An 18,083-nucleotide genomic window follows, 5' to 3' on the forward strand; every position below is an offset into this window, starting at 1 on the left:
TTTGACATCCTCCCTTTCCCAGGCATCATGCAGTGTTTGTGTACTGCAAATGTAATTGCAGGGAAAAAATAAAGATAAAACTACCCCAACTACCCCAAATACCCAACAAACTATCCTACCCCTAGACAAACACCCCACAATACAGTGGCAGATATAGTACAAATACACTACAAAAGACTGATTAAAAGACTAATAAGACCCAACAGCAACAGGACACATCACACAAACACTCCAAAAACTCCAATCCACCAACAACACCCGCTCCACACACCCTCACACAGTCACAGAATATAAGACTGTGAAGTGAAAGTGAACTCACTGTCCCATGTATGCAGTCAGGATGTCTTGTTTCATCACTTCCTGGGCCTGTGCGTCACGTTTTCAGTTATGCGTTCTTTTTTTAATACAGATTACGGTCAGGCAAAAAAATTTTCCCATTGTGTCTGACAAGGCATGTGGACTTGCGATTGACGCTCAGGGGCCAGGCGTCTTTTTTCTGCATAGTAAAGTATGAAGTTTAGGCGTTTGCGTCTACATTTTTTACACATGATGATCATGTGTGGTATTCCTTCCCATACAGGCTGACAAGGCCTGTGGCCGTGCAACTGACGCACAGGGGCTATGCATCATTTTGGTGGGCTTGCGGAGTATGGAATTTAGCCGTTTGCATCAAAAGATTTTGACGCATAAGGTAAATGCATGGAAATTGATTATGAAGGCTTACTGTGCACCCAGATTAACATACCATGTCAAAGGGCTATGCAATTATGTTGTCAGTATGGTATAGCTACATGTGTGTGCATGTCCGTTCATATCTTGAAAGTGACATTGGCATGCTCAACCTATATGTTTGTTTATGTGTGTGATGCACTGTGTCCACATACATGTTAGCACATGTGTACTATGAGTGTACATATGTGTTCTGACACATATGTGTGGGTGTACCACATTGTTATGTCTGATATAAAAATGTACTCGTACCAACAACACAATAGATATGATGGTCCATATCCAATACATGGTAAGGTATGTGACAGCCCTGACAAATTGTACTCAGAGGATGGAGTGGACTACAGCTGGATTGAAATCACGTTACTCCTGGCAATGTGTGTGCATGTGTATTCACTCTGTGGTGTGTTGTTGTTTTAGCCTTCATGATGCTCTGCTACAAGTGTGACATATAGTTCCCCAAGCATTTTTAATTACAGGAGATGGTGAACATACATGTATCAATGAAGGTTGCTGTATGCCGTGTGTGTGTAAAGATATGTCATTTCATTTCAGTAACATATGACCACAGCGGTGTTTTCATGGTATATGAAACCTCACATATCTATCTTCCTGCATGGACAGGTGTTGGACTTTGACAAATGCCTGTGTAGTCATATCAGTGCAACCCACGTCTCTGTATGTCAGAACACATGTGAAGGTCATTTATTTCTGTCAATGATTTTGTGATACATATGCACTTATATTTGTGGTAAGTTGGCTTTTGTTCAGACTCCAATACATATTACCAGGCCTGTGCCATTTAAGTGGTACATGTGCTGAGATATCTTGTATATGTGTGCATGCCATCAATTAGGTACTCACAATCGACCACATCATGTTTGTCATGACTCTCACATACAATGACACACCACTGTGTAGCAGTGTTGCAGTCTGGCAAAAATGGCAGCCTACTCTTCATCCCTACTGTGGGAGTTTTTATGCTGACATAGACCCATGGTTGCATGTGAATGCACAGGTTTACGGAGCTCCAGATTACTCAGTCCACTGTGCACATGCATCAGGTCCCTGACAATGTCAATAGTCTAATTAGCCAGAGCAGTGGTGTTAGGGGGTTTTGGGCGGGGATCTAGCCTCTTCATGATTGCTATTCAGCAGAGCAATGCACAGTCCCCTGCAGACAGACGCATGCACAATTGTGATCATATGGACTGGGATACCAGTTTTATCTCTGGGGTACATGATGTCAGACTTTCCCTATCATCTACTGCGGGCTGGCTACTTACACATGTAGGACATGTCTCATCATTTGGCATGGTGTGACAGACATCATTTGATGTCCTTAGTTATTTCCATGGCAGCTTGGTTAGGGGTTGTATCTCTGTTGTGACTTCTATTTTGGGAATGTGCCAGGGGACAGACTGTGTTATCTGTCACTGCCTCCTATCATGTTGGTACGCCATGGGCAACTGCCAAGTTATACTAGTGGCAAACATGAGTGGGTGATGTACTGACCTAGCCACCCTCTCTGTACATAGGTTGGGTGATCATATGTAGACATTGATGGGTTGCACATTCAGTACTGGTCTATGTGTGTTCCTTCTCCACGTTTTACCACATTACTTGTTAGGAATATTTTGTGTCCTACATTGCTGCCAATCTTTAGGCTGCTCGCACTTTGTACACATCTTCTAAAGCAACATTGTCTGGCCATACATGGACAGGATGCAACGTGTGACTTGTGTAAATTGTAGATGTGCACATCTTCTACTTCTGGCTACATGATAGTTACTGTCCCATTGCCTGGCTTTGCAAGATTTAATGAGTACCATACACACATGACATTACTCCTGCCACAGCACATGGTTTGTCTCCAAGTGACCTCCCATGTTGTATTTCCAAGTTTTAGTGGGTCTCTCTCAGCTGTCCATCCACATCCTTCGTTGAACATGGGTATGCATTTATTCCCGCATTCCATAACCTATGTCACTCTTAACATGACTGTATGATGTTGATGTGTGTAATCATCTCAGTGCTGCTTTTTTCATTAACCACATGCAACATATCTGACATACTTGTTCATCCCACACCTGATTGTCATGTTGGAGACCTAAAATATATAGGTAATTTCGTTACTGTTGGTACCTTGCTCTTGGTCTGGCATGTGAGTGACAATGAGTGGTGTGTATTGCTACGTGCTGTTTGATGGTGTAATACAGACCATACTAGGTTACCATGCTGACACATGTCAACCATTGTTGGTACTTGCAAACCCTTTGCTATCTAGGCTATACACCTGTACAGCCTTCACATGTATATCTGGATTTGTTGTAGCCATGTGTCAAGACAGCAGATTTGTGTGACAAGTGTGTATAGAATGTACATAGGGAGTGGAACACACTCTGGCCCTCATTACAACCCTGGCGGTCGGTGATAAAGTGTCGGTAATACCACCAACAGGCTGGCGGTAACTTCTGCCAAATTATGACCATGGCCGTGAGAACTCAGATAGACAGCCACTTTACCACACTGACCGCCAGGGCAGAAACAACAGCCACCACGGCGGTAGCCGCCTACAGCCAGGCGGAAGCCGATGTTCCGCCCACCATATTATGAGACAGGAAACCGCCATCTTTTCGGGGGTGGTACCAACGACATCAAAAGCCTGGTGGGAACAGACCTTGGAAGGGAAATAACTCACCTTTGGAGACACAGGGAACAACCACGCCGCCATGGAGCCCGAGGTGCATGTCTTCCCAATGATTTTCTACCTGCTGCTTCACCATGAACACCAACGACGGTGAAGAAGACGACGGTGAGTACAGCCGCCTAGCACACAAGGGAGGGGGGAGGAAAAACAGAGTGACACACACACGCAACACACACACCCCCACCCACAACACCATACACACAATCAGCTGCAGTAATAAAACATATTTACTCCGTACCTTGGATGAATAATGCAAAGACAACACATTTTAGCAAAAGTGAATGTAATGAGAGCAACAAAGTATAAATAAGAAAAAGGCAATATAACAGGTATCTACAAATGTACAGTTCAAGGGACACTGCCCAGTCCTCAGTGTACATGGGCCACAGGCCAAAGTCCAAGGCCCCACTTGTCACCTGCATCAACATGGAGAGAACACTGCAGGGACATCAGTTGACAAATAGAGAGGCACCTCAGGGGGAAGGTGGATGGGGTGCACCTCAGCCAGCAGATGGAACAAGACCACTGGTTCTGGAGGGGGCAGCATGCCCTGTGCTTAGTCCTGGGGAGTGCAAGGCCACAGTCTCTCAAGTGGGTGATTTGCCCACATGCTCTGGAGGGGGCAACATGCCATATGCTTGGACCTGGGGAGTGCAAGGCCACAGTCTCTCAGGTGGGTGACTTGCCCACATGCTCTGGAGGGGGCAACATTCCCATAGCTTGGTCCTGGGGAGAGATGGGCCACAGTCTCTTGAGTGGGTGTTTCGCCCACTGGTTCTGGAGGGGGCATTGTGCCCTGTGCTCATGATCCTGGGGAGGCTGGGGTTGGTGGGTGTCTCACCCACTGGTTCTGGAGGGGACATCGTGCCCTGTGTTCTTGATCTTGGGGAGGCTTGGGTTGGTGGGTGTCTTACCCACTGGTTCTGGAGGAGGCATCATGCCTTGTGGTCTTGACCCTGGGGAGTGCAAGATCACAGTCTCTAAGGTGGGTGTCATACCCACTGGATTTACAGGGGAAAGGCCGCACAGTCGCCCATGGAAGCAGGACTACATACTGTCTGCCGGCGGTGACAGCTGCTCATTGGTGGTAGTGGTGCTGCTGCAGCCGCTGGTGGGGGGAGGATCCTGCCCATCCACTGCAGCCTCGGATGGCTGCCCACTGGTGGAGGGGGTGCTGCTGATGCTGGTGGGGGTAGGCTCCTGCCGCCCATCCTCTGCAGCCTCGGATGGGTGCCCACTGGTGGTGACGGTGCCGCTGATGCTTGTGGGGGGAGGCTCAATCAATCAATCAATCACAAAAATTTATAGAGCGCACCACTCACCTGTGAGGGTCTCAAGGAGCATGTGGGGGAGGAGGTGAGGGGGGGTTACTGTTCGAACAGCCATGTCTTGAGGATTTTTCTGAAGAGCAGGAGGTCTTTGATTTTGCAGAGGTTGGTGGGGAGGGAGTTCCAGGTTGTGGGGGCGAGGTAGGAGAAGGCCCTGCCTCCTGTGGTGGTTCAGTGGATGCGGGGGACTGTAGCTAGTGCGAGGTCAGCTGATCAGAGGTTGCGGGTGGAAGTGTGGAAGTTCACTCTTTCATTGAGGTAGGTCGGGCCGGTGTTGTGGAGGGATTTGTGTGCGTGGATGAGGATCTTGAAAGTGATTCTCTTGTCTATGGGGAGCCAGTGAAGAGATTTGAGGTGTGGTGAGATTCGTTCGTGACGGGGAGGCCAAGGATGAGGCGTGCAGCTGTGTTCTGGATTCTCTGGAGTTTGCGTTTGAGTTTGAGTGTGGTGCCGGCAGAGAGGGCGATACCGTAGTCAAGTCTGCTGCTGATGAGTGCATGGGTGACTGTCTTCCTGGTCTCTGGGGGAATCCATTTGAAGGATTTTTTTAGAGTGTGGAGTGTGTGGAAGCCGTTAGAGGTTAGTGCATTGATTTGCTGTGTCATGGAGAGGGAGGGGTCCAGGATGATGCTGAGGTTGCATGCGTGGTTTGCGGTGTGGGTGCGGGCCTAGGGCGGTGGGCCACCAGGAGTCGTCCCATATGGTTTTGTTGGGGCCGAAGATGATGATCTCGGTTTTGTTGGAGTTAAGCCTGAGGTGGTTAGTTGTCATCCAGTTGGCGGTGTCGAGGAGAGCAGCGTGTAGGTTGGTTTTGGCAGTGGTGGGGTTGCGGGTGAGGGAGAGGATGAGTTGGGTATCATCTGCGTAGGAGAGGATAGTGATTCCATGTGGTCGGAGGATGTTGGCCAGGGTGATTATGTAAATGTTGAAGAGTGTGGGGCTGAGGGAGGACCCTTGGGGGACTCCGCAGATGATCTTGGTAGCGGTGGAGTGGAAAGGTGGAAGGCAGTCTCTCTGGGTCCGGTCGGTGAGGAAGGAGGTAAGCCAGTCTAAGGCTTTGTGGCGAATTCCTATGTTGTGGAGGCGTGTGCGGAGTGTGTGGTGGCAGACAGTGCCAAAGGCTGTGTAGAGGTCTAGGAGGATGAGTGCGACGGTCTCGCCTTTGTCGACTTTGGTCTTGATGACGTCAGTGCATGCGATGAGGGCGGTTTCTGTGCTGTGGTGCTTGCGGAACTCAGATTGTGAGGGGTCAACAGTGTTGTTTTCTTGTTTTCTTTGAGGAAGTGAGATAGGCGGGCGTTGACTAGTTTCTCAGCAACGTTGGCAGGGAAAGGGAGGAGGGAGATGGGGCGATAGTTGGAGAGGATCTCCGGGTCGGCTTTGTTTTTTTTTAGGAGAGAGGTGATTTCCGCGTGCTTCCAGGGGTCTGGGTAGGTGGCGGAGTCGAAAGAAGAGTTGATTATGTCGCTGAGTGTGGGGGCGATGGTTGGGCTGGCTTTGTAGTAGATGCGATGTGGACAGGGATCAGAGGGGGATCCAGAGTGGATGGAGTTCATGGTTTTTTCGGTTTCTTCGTGTGTGGTGGGGGCCCAGGTGGTGAGTGTGGTGGGGGGGTCGTGAGTGGGGGTTGAGTTGGGTGATTGAGGGGTGTGTGTGGTGGGTGTGTGTAGTATGAAGCTGTTGTGGATGTCCAGGATTTTGTGGTGGAAGTGGTTGGAGAGGGCGTCACATAGGGGTGTGTTTGTGTGGGGTCTATGTTGCTGGCTTTGGGTTTGGCTAGTTATTAATGATGGGGAAGAGTTCTTTGCTGTTTTGAGAGTTGTTGTCAAGGCGTGTCTTGTAGTGATCTCTTTTGGCGGTGCATATGAGTTAGTGATGGGTGCGAATGGTGGCTTTGAGGGTGGAGAAGTTGGTTGTAGAGGGTTCTTGTCGCCATATTTTCTCCGCTTGGCGGCATTTGCGCTTGGAGTCTTGGAGTTCGGGGGTGAACCATGGGGCGTTCTTGATGTTGCGAGTGGCGATGTATTTTCTGAGGGGGGCTAGTGTGTCTGCGCAGGTAGTGATCCATTTAGAGAGGTTGTGTGCTCCTGCGTTGGGGTTGTTGGTGTGGGGGGGAGGTTGTGAGCCAGTTGGGAGTTCAGGCGTTCTGTGGGGATCTTGTCCCACATGCGGTAGGGTGTGGTGTGTTGATGGTGGTGTGTGGGGGGTTTGGTGAAGGAGAAGTGGACGCAGTGGTAGTCAGTCCAGAGGAGTTCGGTGGTGTGGGTGTAGGCTATGTGTTGTCTTGAGCTGAAAATTGCGTTGAGCTTGTGTCCTGCTGAGTGGGTGGGTGCGGTGACCAGTTGTTTGAGTCCGAGGTTGGTAAGGTTGTCTATGAGGGAGGTAGAGTTGTGGTCTTGAAGGTTCTCCAAGTGAAAGTTGAAATCACTGAGGAGGATATAGTCTGTGGAGGTGAGGGCGTGCGAGCTGGTGCTGTCGGCGATGGTATCACAGAAGGCTGGGCCTGGTCCTGGTGGTCTGTAGATTAGTGTACCTGGGATGGTGGAGAAGTTGTTAATGTGGATTAGGAAGTGCATGTGTTCTGTGTTGTCGATAGTGTCTTGGGAGCTGGTGGTGACTTTGATGGTGTCCCTGTGTAGGATGGCGATGCCACCACCTGGCCTGTTGAGGCAGTCTTTACGTTGGAGTTTGTATCCCTTGGGGGTGGCGATGGCTATGTCGGGTTCCGAGGAGGGGTTGGTCCAGGTTTCCGTGAGGAAGGCGATGTCAGGTGAGTGTGATGTGATGAGGTCCCAGAGTTCTATGGCATGTTTGTGAAGGGAGCGGGTGTTGAGGAGTAGGCAGTTGAGGTGGTTGTGGTGGGTGGTGTTGGTGTGGTGCATGAGGGTGTTGTTGCGGGGTGTGTTCTGGTTGGGGGGTGGTGTGCTGTGGGGCTGGTTGGTGGGGGTGGGGGCAGACCAGGTGTGTATTGCATTGAGGGTGTTGTGTTTGTTGTCGGGGGGGTCGCTATGGTTGGTGTGTGGTGTGAGGGATGAGGAGCAGGAGAAATGACAGGTGTGGAAGGTGAAGGGGCCATGAGTGTGTGTGGGGCTGGAAAGGGTGCAGGTGGGGCGAGGGCCTGGGTTGAGTGAGTGGAGGGTGAGGGGTGAGGGGTGAGTAGATTAGCCTGAGGGGGGCAGGGGGGCATACGCTGGGCGCGGTCTTGGTGCAGACGGGCTTGCCTTTGACGTGCCGCTGCTGCCATAAATGAGGAGGAGGGAGGGAGAGGCAGCTGGGAGGAGGGAGGTCTGGGCAAATGGGAAGGCTGGGGGGGTGGGGCCGCAGGGATTAGCAGCAGCGGGAAAATAACAAAAGGAAAACGGACGGTGAGGAGGTGGGGGGAGGCGGGAGGGGCCACGGGGACGCAGCGGCAAGGGAAAGGAGAAAAATATGGAAAAAGGATGGTGAGGAGGTGGGGGAGGTAGGAGGGGCCGCAGGGACGCAGCGGCAAGGGAAAGGAGAAAAAGATGGAAAATGGACGGTGAGGAGGTGGGGGTAGGCAGAAGGGGGCACGGGGACGCAGCAGCGGGTATTTTAAGCAAAAGGGAACGGCCAAGTGGAGGTGGCGCGGGGTGGCGGTGCGAAGAGCGACCAGCCCATCCCCTGCAGCATTGGATGGCTGCCCATTGGAGGAGGTGGTGCTGCTGGTGGGGGAAAGCTCCTGCCCAAATCCCTGCAGCCTCGGATGGCTGCACAACCATGGTTGGTGTTGGGGGCTCCGTCAGAGTCACTGCCCCAGGCCTCTTGTCATTCCTGCCTGCTGGGGCTGGCTCCTTGCCCTTCCTAGCAACAGCTGGGGCTGGCTCCTTGCCCTTCCTGGCAGCAGCTGAGGCTGGCTCCTTGCCCTTCCTGGCAACAGCTGGGGCTGTCTCCTTGCCCTTCCTGGCAGCAGCAGGGGCTGGCTCCTTGCCCTTCCTGGCAGCAGCTGGAGATGGCTCCTTGGTCTTCCAGGCCGCAGCTGGGGCTGGCTCCTTGGTCTTCCGGGCCGCAGCTGGGGCAGGCACCCTTTCCTTGAGGCTGCCTGGTGCAGGCTTCTTCACCCCCTGGATTTGTGCCCTGGATCCTTTCCCACCACAAGTGGGTGTGGAGACTACTGGGCCTGTTGACTGGTTGGCTGAGGTGCTTGCCTGGGTTTTTGCCACCCTGACCAGACATGAAGGACGGGGGAGGGGGAGGGGGAGGGAAGAGGTCAGTGGTGGATAGGAACAGTTTTTTAGGGACATTGGGGTGGGAAGAGAGAGAAGTTTGGGAGCGGAGGAAGAGGTAGTGGTTGTAGGAGGTGTCTGTCTGCTGAGATTGGGTGCAGGTGCATGGGCTGGATGCTGTTGTGAGGTGGATGGCTGTTGAGTGCTTGCATTTGTGTACCTTGGGGTGGGGGACTGACACAGTGGGAGAGGACACATGGGATGTGTGCATGGCTGTTATGGAGAGTCTGCCAGTGAGGTGTGTGTTCTGTTAGGTGTGGTGGTGATGCTGGTAGTGGATGATGGTGCGGCGCATGCAGGTGTGAGTGTAGATGGAACTGGGAGGGAGGTGGAGGGGGAAGAGGAGGGTGAGACAGTGGAAATTGTGGATGTTGGTATGTCTGCATCTGGATGGTGTTTGTGTGAGTGCCTGTGGGATGAAGTGTGGTGCTTGTGTTTGCCTCAACCACTCTTGTGTGTTGTCTTGTGTGCATGCTCGTCTGCCTGTGTGCTTGGGATAGGTTGGGGTTAAGAAGAATGGGATTAGGAAGAGGAAGTTGTACTGGGGAGGGTGGAAACAGGGACAATGGCTGCCATCAGAGAGGAGGCCAGAGCCTGGATTGATCTCGGTTGGGCCGCCAAGCCAGTGTGAATGCCTTCCAGGAATGCATTAGTCTGTTGCATCTGGGCTGCCAGCCCCTGGATGGCATTCACAATGGTTGACTGCCATACAGAGATGGATCTCAGGAGTTCAATAGCCTCCTCACTCAAGGCAGCAGGGCTCACTGGGGCAGGGCCTGAGGTGCCTGGGGCAAAGGAGATACCCACCCTCCTGGGTGAGCGGGCACAGGCAACTCGCTGAGAGGCTGCTGGGAGGACGGTGCTGGTACGGGGGTGGCTGCTGTACCTGTAGTGGTCACAGAGGTGTCCGCCACCACCAGGGAGCTTCCATCGGAGGAGGTATCAGAGTCTGTATTGTCCCCTCGAGTCTCTGCTGTGGTGCTCCCCTCACCCTCCGTCCCACTGGTGCCTCCTGGGTCCTGTAGAATGCAGCTCCCTGCGTCGCCTTGCCTCTGCTCCTCCCCCAGATGATGCTAATGTACATAAGGACAGGGTGACAAAACAAAAAGTAGTGGGGAAGAGACAAAGGATACACTTGGTCAATGGCTGCACCAACACCACCATTGGTGTACACACCACTCTCACACACAGAAAACAGCCCTACGCACTATGCACACCCTGCCAAATGCAGCATACCTGGGACCCACTCAGCCCTGACCAGTTGTGGATGCCTACAAGCTAGTTAGCAGGATTATTCCTTCAGGATCCTTGCCACCAGGGGACCTACTCTGCAATGTCAGGCCTGGGCTAGGAGCACCAGTGACACACATCCCCCACCCGGATACCACCCTACCATGCGTAAGTTGTAATGATGGGCACTGTACTCACCCCTTGTGGCTGCTGTGATGCCCTCAAGTGCCCATCCAGCTCAGGATAAGCCACCGCCAGTATGCAGGCCATCGGGGGGTCAGGGTTCGCCGGGCACCCTTCCTCATTGGGAGGCCATCCCCAGCTGGGCCTCCGCCATCTTCCGTGCCCAGTGTCTCAGGTCCTCCCACCGTTTCCAACAGTGGGTGCTCCGCCTGCCGTAGACCCCCAGGGTCCTCACGTCTTTGGAGATGGAACGCCATATACCCTTTTTTTTTAATGGGTGCTGACCTGCAGAGGAAATACACACAGGAAAATAGAATTAGTCAAACAGTCCTGCCTGTTACACTTATGGCCCACCATACCCCTTCACAGCACCATTTGCACACACATGGCCCAACACACAACCAATAGGCCTCCCAAGGACATTCACCCACCCCCCTTACACGAGGCCTTCACACACACCACTCCATGCATTCATTCCACATGCATCGTGGCCACAGTGTACTCACCTGTTGTCCTGAAGGCCCATACAGCAGTCCTTACTGGGGTAGGACTCCATCCACCAGTCTCTCCAACTCCTCCGAAGTGAAGGTAGGGGCCCTTTCCCCAGTCACACGGGCCATGGTACGTTCCAGACACAGGACACAGCAGCACATTCAGTGTAGGTCCTCACCTGTTGAAGGTCAGGTAGCAAGTGAGTGATCAGATATAAAATGGCAGTCAAGTCCGCGGCGGTGCATACCGTCTCTGCTGGCGTACATCACCATTGGCCACTGTAACCCATAGGGCCCAATGTTAACCAATGAGGAGTTGCACGGCGGTTCACGACCACCTCTCGCAACGGCGCACAATGTCAGCGGAATAACATCACTTCCACCTATCCCTCGACACAGGACATGTGGGTGCCATTTCAGGGGGGTGGGGGGTCAGGGCCTGGATAATAAAGGTCACAGTTAAATTTGGACATACAGGACAAATCCCACTTACCCATTACAAATTAACAGCATGCAATGTTCTGTTGTAGCACAATTGTTCAGTTTGTGACTGGCTCATCACTCTTTTGCTCCATAGCTTGCTACCGCTGCGGATAAATAGGAGATGGAGACATACCCCCATGTACAGACCCCTGGACGACTTAACAACAATGGAGGACAGACACATCATCCTCACCTATAGAATTGACAGGGCCACAATCACAGAGCTGTGTTTCCAATGGGAGCCTGACCTGATATCTGCTATACGTCACCTCACTGGGATCTCCCCTCTTGTGCAAGTTGTCTGTGCTCCGTTCCCTGGCAACTAGTTCTTTCCAAGTGACAGTGGGCTTGGTAGCAGGAATGTCACAACCAATGGTCTCAATAGAGCTGACCAGGGTGTTGTCTGCCCTGTTTAAACACATGTGCAGCTACATTGTTTTCCCCCCAAATGGAGGATTTGGCCACAGTGAAGGGTGACTTCTATGCAATGGGACATATCTCCAACATAATTGGGGCGATTGATGGAACACATATTGCATTTGTCCCCCCCCCACCCCCGTCAGAATTAACAGGTCTTCAGAAATCGTAAGAGTTTCCTCTCCATAAATGTATAGATGGTGTGCTTGGCGGACAAGTACATCTCCCATCTCAATGCAAAGTATCTCGGGTCAGTGCATGATGCCTTTATCCCGAGGAATAGCAGCATCCCAAATGTGATGGGCCAACTACAGAGGCACATGGTGTGGCTAATAGGTGAGCCCTGGTTCCCACCCAGTAGATGTTGGCATGTGGGTATGTTGTGGGCCAAATGAGATAGTGTGTGGCTATAAGTTGTCCCTCGATATTCACAGGTGACTCTGGTTACCCCAACCTATCATGCTACTGACCCCTTTGAGGAATGCCAGGACAAGGGCTGAAGAACGTTACAATGAGGCACATGGGTGAACAAGAAGGATAATCGAAAGAACCTTTGACCTCCTGAAGGCCAGGTTCAGGTGCCTCCATCTAACTGGTGGATCCCTGTGCTACTCACCCAAGAAGGTCTGCCAGATAATCGTGGCATGCTGCATGTTGCACAACCTTGCCTTGAGACGCCATGTGCCTTTTCTGCAGGAGGAAGAGGCTGGAGATGCATGTGTGGCAGCAGTGGACCCTGTGGACAGTGAGGATGAGGAGGCAGAAAATGAGGATGAGGACAACAGAACAGCAGTGATACGACAATACTTCGAATGACACACAGGTAAGACAGTGTTACTTCACATTTCATTGTCAATATTTTGTATATCTTTGGCACTGGCATGCTGTTATTTCCCACTTCTCTGCCCACTTACTGTACCCTTTGGCAGTTCATTTTACAGATGTTGGTGTCCCACTATCGCTCCTGGTGTGATCACTGCAGCAAACTATAATTACTGTACAGTTGAATAGCAATGTTTGTACCTGTTTAAATGAATACATACTTTAAAATGCATCATACTCCTTTCTTGTTTTGTTTCCAAGGGTGTTTATTGAAGTGCTAAGAAGAAGAGGGACAAGTGCATTAGGATAGGGTGCTGATGGAGGAAGGTCCAGGGTATAGTTCCAATCTATTTGTTGCACAGGTACAGTGTCCATGGGGACATAGGAAGGGGAGCAAAGGCAGTTCAAGGTGAACAGGGTGACAGAGTGGGACACAAGGGTGACAATCAGGAGAGTCTCATTTGCCATGACCGACTAAATATCACCTACACATACCTGACATACCTGCAGTGTGCACATTCACCTGTCTGCTGCATTGTCACACATAGGAATACAACATTACCTGGCATGAAAGACCATGGGGCAGAATGACGAGAAGTCGTGCAGCACCTAGTCCAGTGCCACCTCACATGCGACCCTTAGCGCCCCCTAACACCACCATGTATGTGCCATGTACAATAAACGGTCCACCATGGCGCAAAGTTTGTACAATATTGTAAAGATCATGAATGCTGTTGTAGTACTCTGTAGGGATATAGAGGAAATACCTGACCTTTCATGCACTGTGCATAGGGACCCATGTAAAATAACTGTGTGCCCCTTCCCAACGCCAGTACTGTGCATGTGTTGAACGTGTCTGTGATAAATCATGTATAAGAACTTTGGAGATTCCACTGTACCAACTTTTGATCATCCTACAAATGTGTGACTCACACCCTGGTACACTTGATGGCTGGCACAGTCATCACCTGCCACAAAGGGTCACTATATGTTGCACTGCATTCTTAGTGCCACATGGTAACATGAAGGCCAGAGTTTGGCTTTGTAGGGTTATCATGGTGTCTCTACATATGACACCACTGTGGTGCAAGGAGGTGGAAGGTTCCACCAATAAGAGGACACTGGCACAAATATGGACAACACAACACATATTTGCAAGGGCTGAACCATCTGTTTGGATTGAATATTACAATCCCCAGGTCCCTGAGCCACAACCCAAGATTGTCAAGTCCATCAACAGAGACCTATGAAACCATTTCACAAAACAGGAACATACACTATACCAGAAGCAAGTCTGAGTCACCACTCCACCTAAAACTAACAATTGCCCAGGTACATACCAAACCACTATCAAGCTTTTCCAATACATCTTCTCTCATTCCTTTGCAGCCGAACCAAGGTTGCGGCATACAGCCATGGGTCATGACTCCATGTGGTAATCCCACAATGGTGGAAGAGCATGCATATAATGAAGGGCACTGAAGAACACAAAATATGGTGGAGAGGATATTTGGGCTTCTGAAGTCAAGGTTCAGGTGCCTGGACTTGACAGGAGGAAGCCTGTTGTATGCTCCACCACAGGTATGCAAGATGATACTTGTAAGCGCAATCCTGCATAATATATGTTTGCGGACCTATGTTCCATGGGATGAACACGTAGATGTCCCCAACGAGGAGGAGGATGACAATGGTGCAGCACATTTGGAGGGGGAACTACAAAACACTGCTGCAGGAGTTCGCAGGAGACTACAAATTATACAGAATCTCTACACATAGTCACTGTACAAATATAATCACTTTGTAAATATCACCAATAAATTACTTTGCACCTGAATCTCCATTGGTCTACTCATTCTCTACTACATATACCATTGGAATGTAACTCATACATCAGAGAGCAGGAGAAACAAAAACAGTTACAAGTATGGTAGCAACATAGTTTGTGATGTAAGATGGTCTAGTGTCTCCATTTCACACATCAGTGTCTCATGTGGCTCTTGAAGGCATAGATCAATGCACCCCAACATATAATGTGCCGTTAAGTGGGCAATGTGCACATTTCTAGCCCTTTCCCCACATCATCACCACGCTTGGCAATATGTATGCAAGGGGGGCAAAGATAAGGTAGAGGCTGTTTTCAAATGGTGTTTAACTAATGTAGGAACTGAACAGTGTCACATCTCAAGCAAATTGCCACTTCGCCAACACTGTGCATGTGTGACAAGGAGGGACATCATTGGTAACTATGGACTTTCAGTTATTGTACAGGGTTTGTAACTAATATTAGGACTGCACAGTGTATCCAGGGGCTTATGTCCTGGCACTGCCATTGGGCACAACCCTGACACATGGAGCACTGTACCTCACTTATGGCACTCACACGTTGGCTGTGAGTGCGCTATGGGTTGCCAGACAAATGAAGCAGCAATGGGTGCTGAATCACTATACAGACATATGACCCATTGTCAAGATCTAAGAATAAAATGGGACAATGCACCACCAAATTATTGTCTGGCCAGAATGTAGACAGAGGCCCTCATTATGACATTGGTGGTAAATTCCACTTACAGCCATGCTGACTGCCGCCAACATACTGCTGCGGAGTCGGATATCCGCTAGCCATATTATGACACACACACACCAATCCGTCACTATTCAGCCACACACACAAATCCACCAGCCCAAAGGTCAGTGATAAACTGGCAGTATCCAAACCCACACTGTTACGCCAACAGAACTACGCCCACAACATTATGACCCACGAATCACTATGGTGGACATTCAACGGTGGTAAACCATTGGCGGTACATACCGCAGCGCTCAAAATACACACACACATACAAAACATTGCCACATTGGACAATTCAAACTACACACAACTGACACTTACACATACACCACACCCACACCACTATAAAACACACACCCACACTACCCACATCCCCTTATGAATACAAATAATTGCCAGCAGAGATAGCAAGAGCACTCACACAACCAGAGCCACATACCACCATCACCTATACACCACCCACGCACCTTACATCACACCCCCAACACCTCAACCTACACGTCCTCACCCACACCACTCACACACCCATGGCACCACAATGACACCCCAGATTCTCTGAGGAGGAGCTAAGGGTCATGGTGAAGGAAATCATCCGGGTAGAGGCACAGCTATTTGGATCACAGGTGAAGCAGATATCCATTTCTAGGAAGATAGAGCTACGGCGGAGGATCGTAGACAGGGTCAACGCTGTGGGACAGCACCCCAGAACAAGGGATGACATCAGGAAGAGGTGGAACGACCTACGGGGGAAGGTGCGTTCCATAGCAGCGATACACCAGCTCGCAGTACAGAGGACTGGCAGTCGACCCTCACTTCCTCCCCCACAACTAACAACATGAGAGGAGCAAGTCTTGGTAATCATGCACCCTTAGGGCCTGACAGGAGCAGCAGGAGGATTGGACTCTGGTAAGTCAACTCTCTATTACTATCACTCCCCTGCCTGCATGCCATCACATAGCCCCTACCCTCACTCCCATCACTCCACCACTTCCCACACACCACCATCACAACCCACTCATCCCAATGCCAAGCCCTTCATGTAACACCAATGCATGGACACCCCTCACAGACCTGCATGGACACCTATCACCACAGCATGCACGCTAGAGAGAATCACCTAGTGCACCAAATACAACTCACACAAGGGCAATAACAAACATAGAGGGCAACCAACCCATGCACAATATGTCACACGCAGAAACAATAACACTGCATTTACATTCCCACACGTACCCCGCCCAATGTCACCGGAGAAGAGGTGCCAGCAACATCCAGTCCCCCCACAGAAGAAGCCCACAGTGATGACAGCAGCTCTGGTCGCCTTAATCTGAATGACAACGACAACGCACACAACAGCAAGGAACTTTTTGCCATCATTAAAGAACTCACCAAACCCAAATCCTGCACCATCGACCCCCCACACTCCCAAGACCTCTGCAACTTCCTCTCCAACTACTTCCACCGCAAGATCGCAGACATACACGAAAGCTTCATATCGTCGTCACCCACCATCACCACCCCCACACAGCCAACACCACAGCACTCTGCCACACCAACGTACTGAACACCTGGACCCCCACCAATGATGAAGAAACTGGCAAAACCATCAGCTCCATCCACTCAGGCTCCCCAACAGACCCTTGCCCCCACCACGTCTTTAACAAGGCTAGCCAAATCATCGATCCCCAGCTCCGGGCCGTCATCAACAGCTCCTTCGAGACCGCAACCTTCCCAGATATTTGGAAACACGGCGAAGTCAACGCTCTACTCAAAAAAAACAAAGCAGCCCCTGAAGACCTCACAAACTACCGACCTATCTCTCTACTCCCTTTCCCCGCGAAGGTCATAGAGAAGATAGTAAACAAACAACTGTCTCGCTTCCTGGAGGACAACAACATACTCAACGTCTCCCAGTCTGGATTCCGCAAAAACCACAGCACTGAGACCGCCCTCATCGCCTGCACAGACGACATCAGGACCAGATTGGACATGGGCGAAACCGTCACCTTCATCCTCCTAGACCTCTCTGCAGCATTTGACACCGAATGCCACCAAACCCTTCGCACACACCTCTTCGACGCCGGAATTCGCCACAAATCCTGGACTGGCTCACCTCATTCCTCTCCGAAAGAACCCAAACAGTTTGCCTCCCTGCTGTCCGGATTACAGCCACAAAAACCATCTGTGGGGTCCCCCAGGGATCCTCCCTCAGCCCCACCCTTTTCAATATCTACATGGCTTCGCTCACCAGCATCATCCGTCCCCACAGCCTCAACATAATTTCATACGCTGACGACACCCAGCTCATCATCTCCTTCACGGAGAACCCATCTACTGCCAAGAATAACCTACACGCCAGACTCCTCGCCATCGCTAACTGGATGACAGCAAATCACCTCAAGTTGAACTCAGAAAAAAACAAGCTCATCATCTTCGGTCCCAACAAGACAGTATGGAATGACTCTTGGTGGCCCACCACCCTAGGACCACCCCCAACACCCACCACCCACGCACGCAATCTTGGCATCATACTGGACTCATCTCTCTCCATGACTCAGCAAATCAACGCCAAATCATCCTCCTGCTAAAACACCCTCTGCATGCTATGCAAGACTTTCAAATGGATTCCTTTAGAAACAAGAAGAACGGTCACTCACACCCTCATAAGCAGCAGACTGGACTACGGCAATGCCTTCTACGCAGGGACCACAGCCAAGCTTCAGAGAAAACTCCAGCGCATACAGAATGCAGCCGCACGTCTCATCCTCAACCTCCCTCACCACGAACACATCTCTGCCCACCTCAGATCCCTACACTGGCTGCCCATCAACAAAAGGGTAATTTTCAAAATCCTAATCCACGCTCACAAAGCCCTCC

Source organism: Pleurodeles waltl, chromosome 9 (genome assembly GCF_031143425.1).
Source record: "Pleurodeles waltl isolate 20211129_DDA chromosome 9, aPleWal1.hap1.20221129, whole genome shotgun sequence".
Classification (NCBI taxonomy): Eukaryota; Metazoa; Chordata; class Amphibia; order Caudata; family Salamandridae; genus Pleurodeles; species Pleurodeles waltl.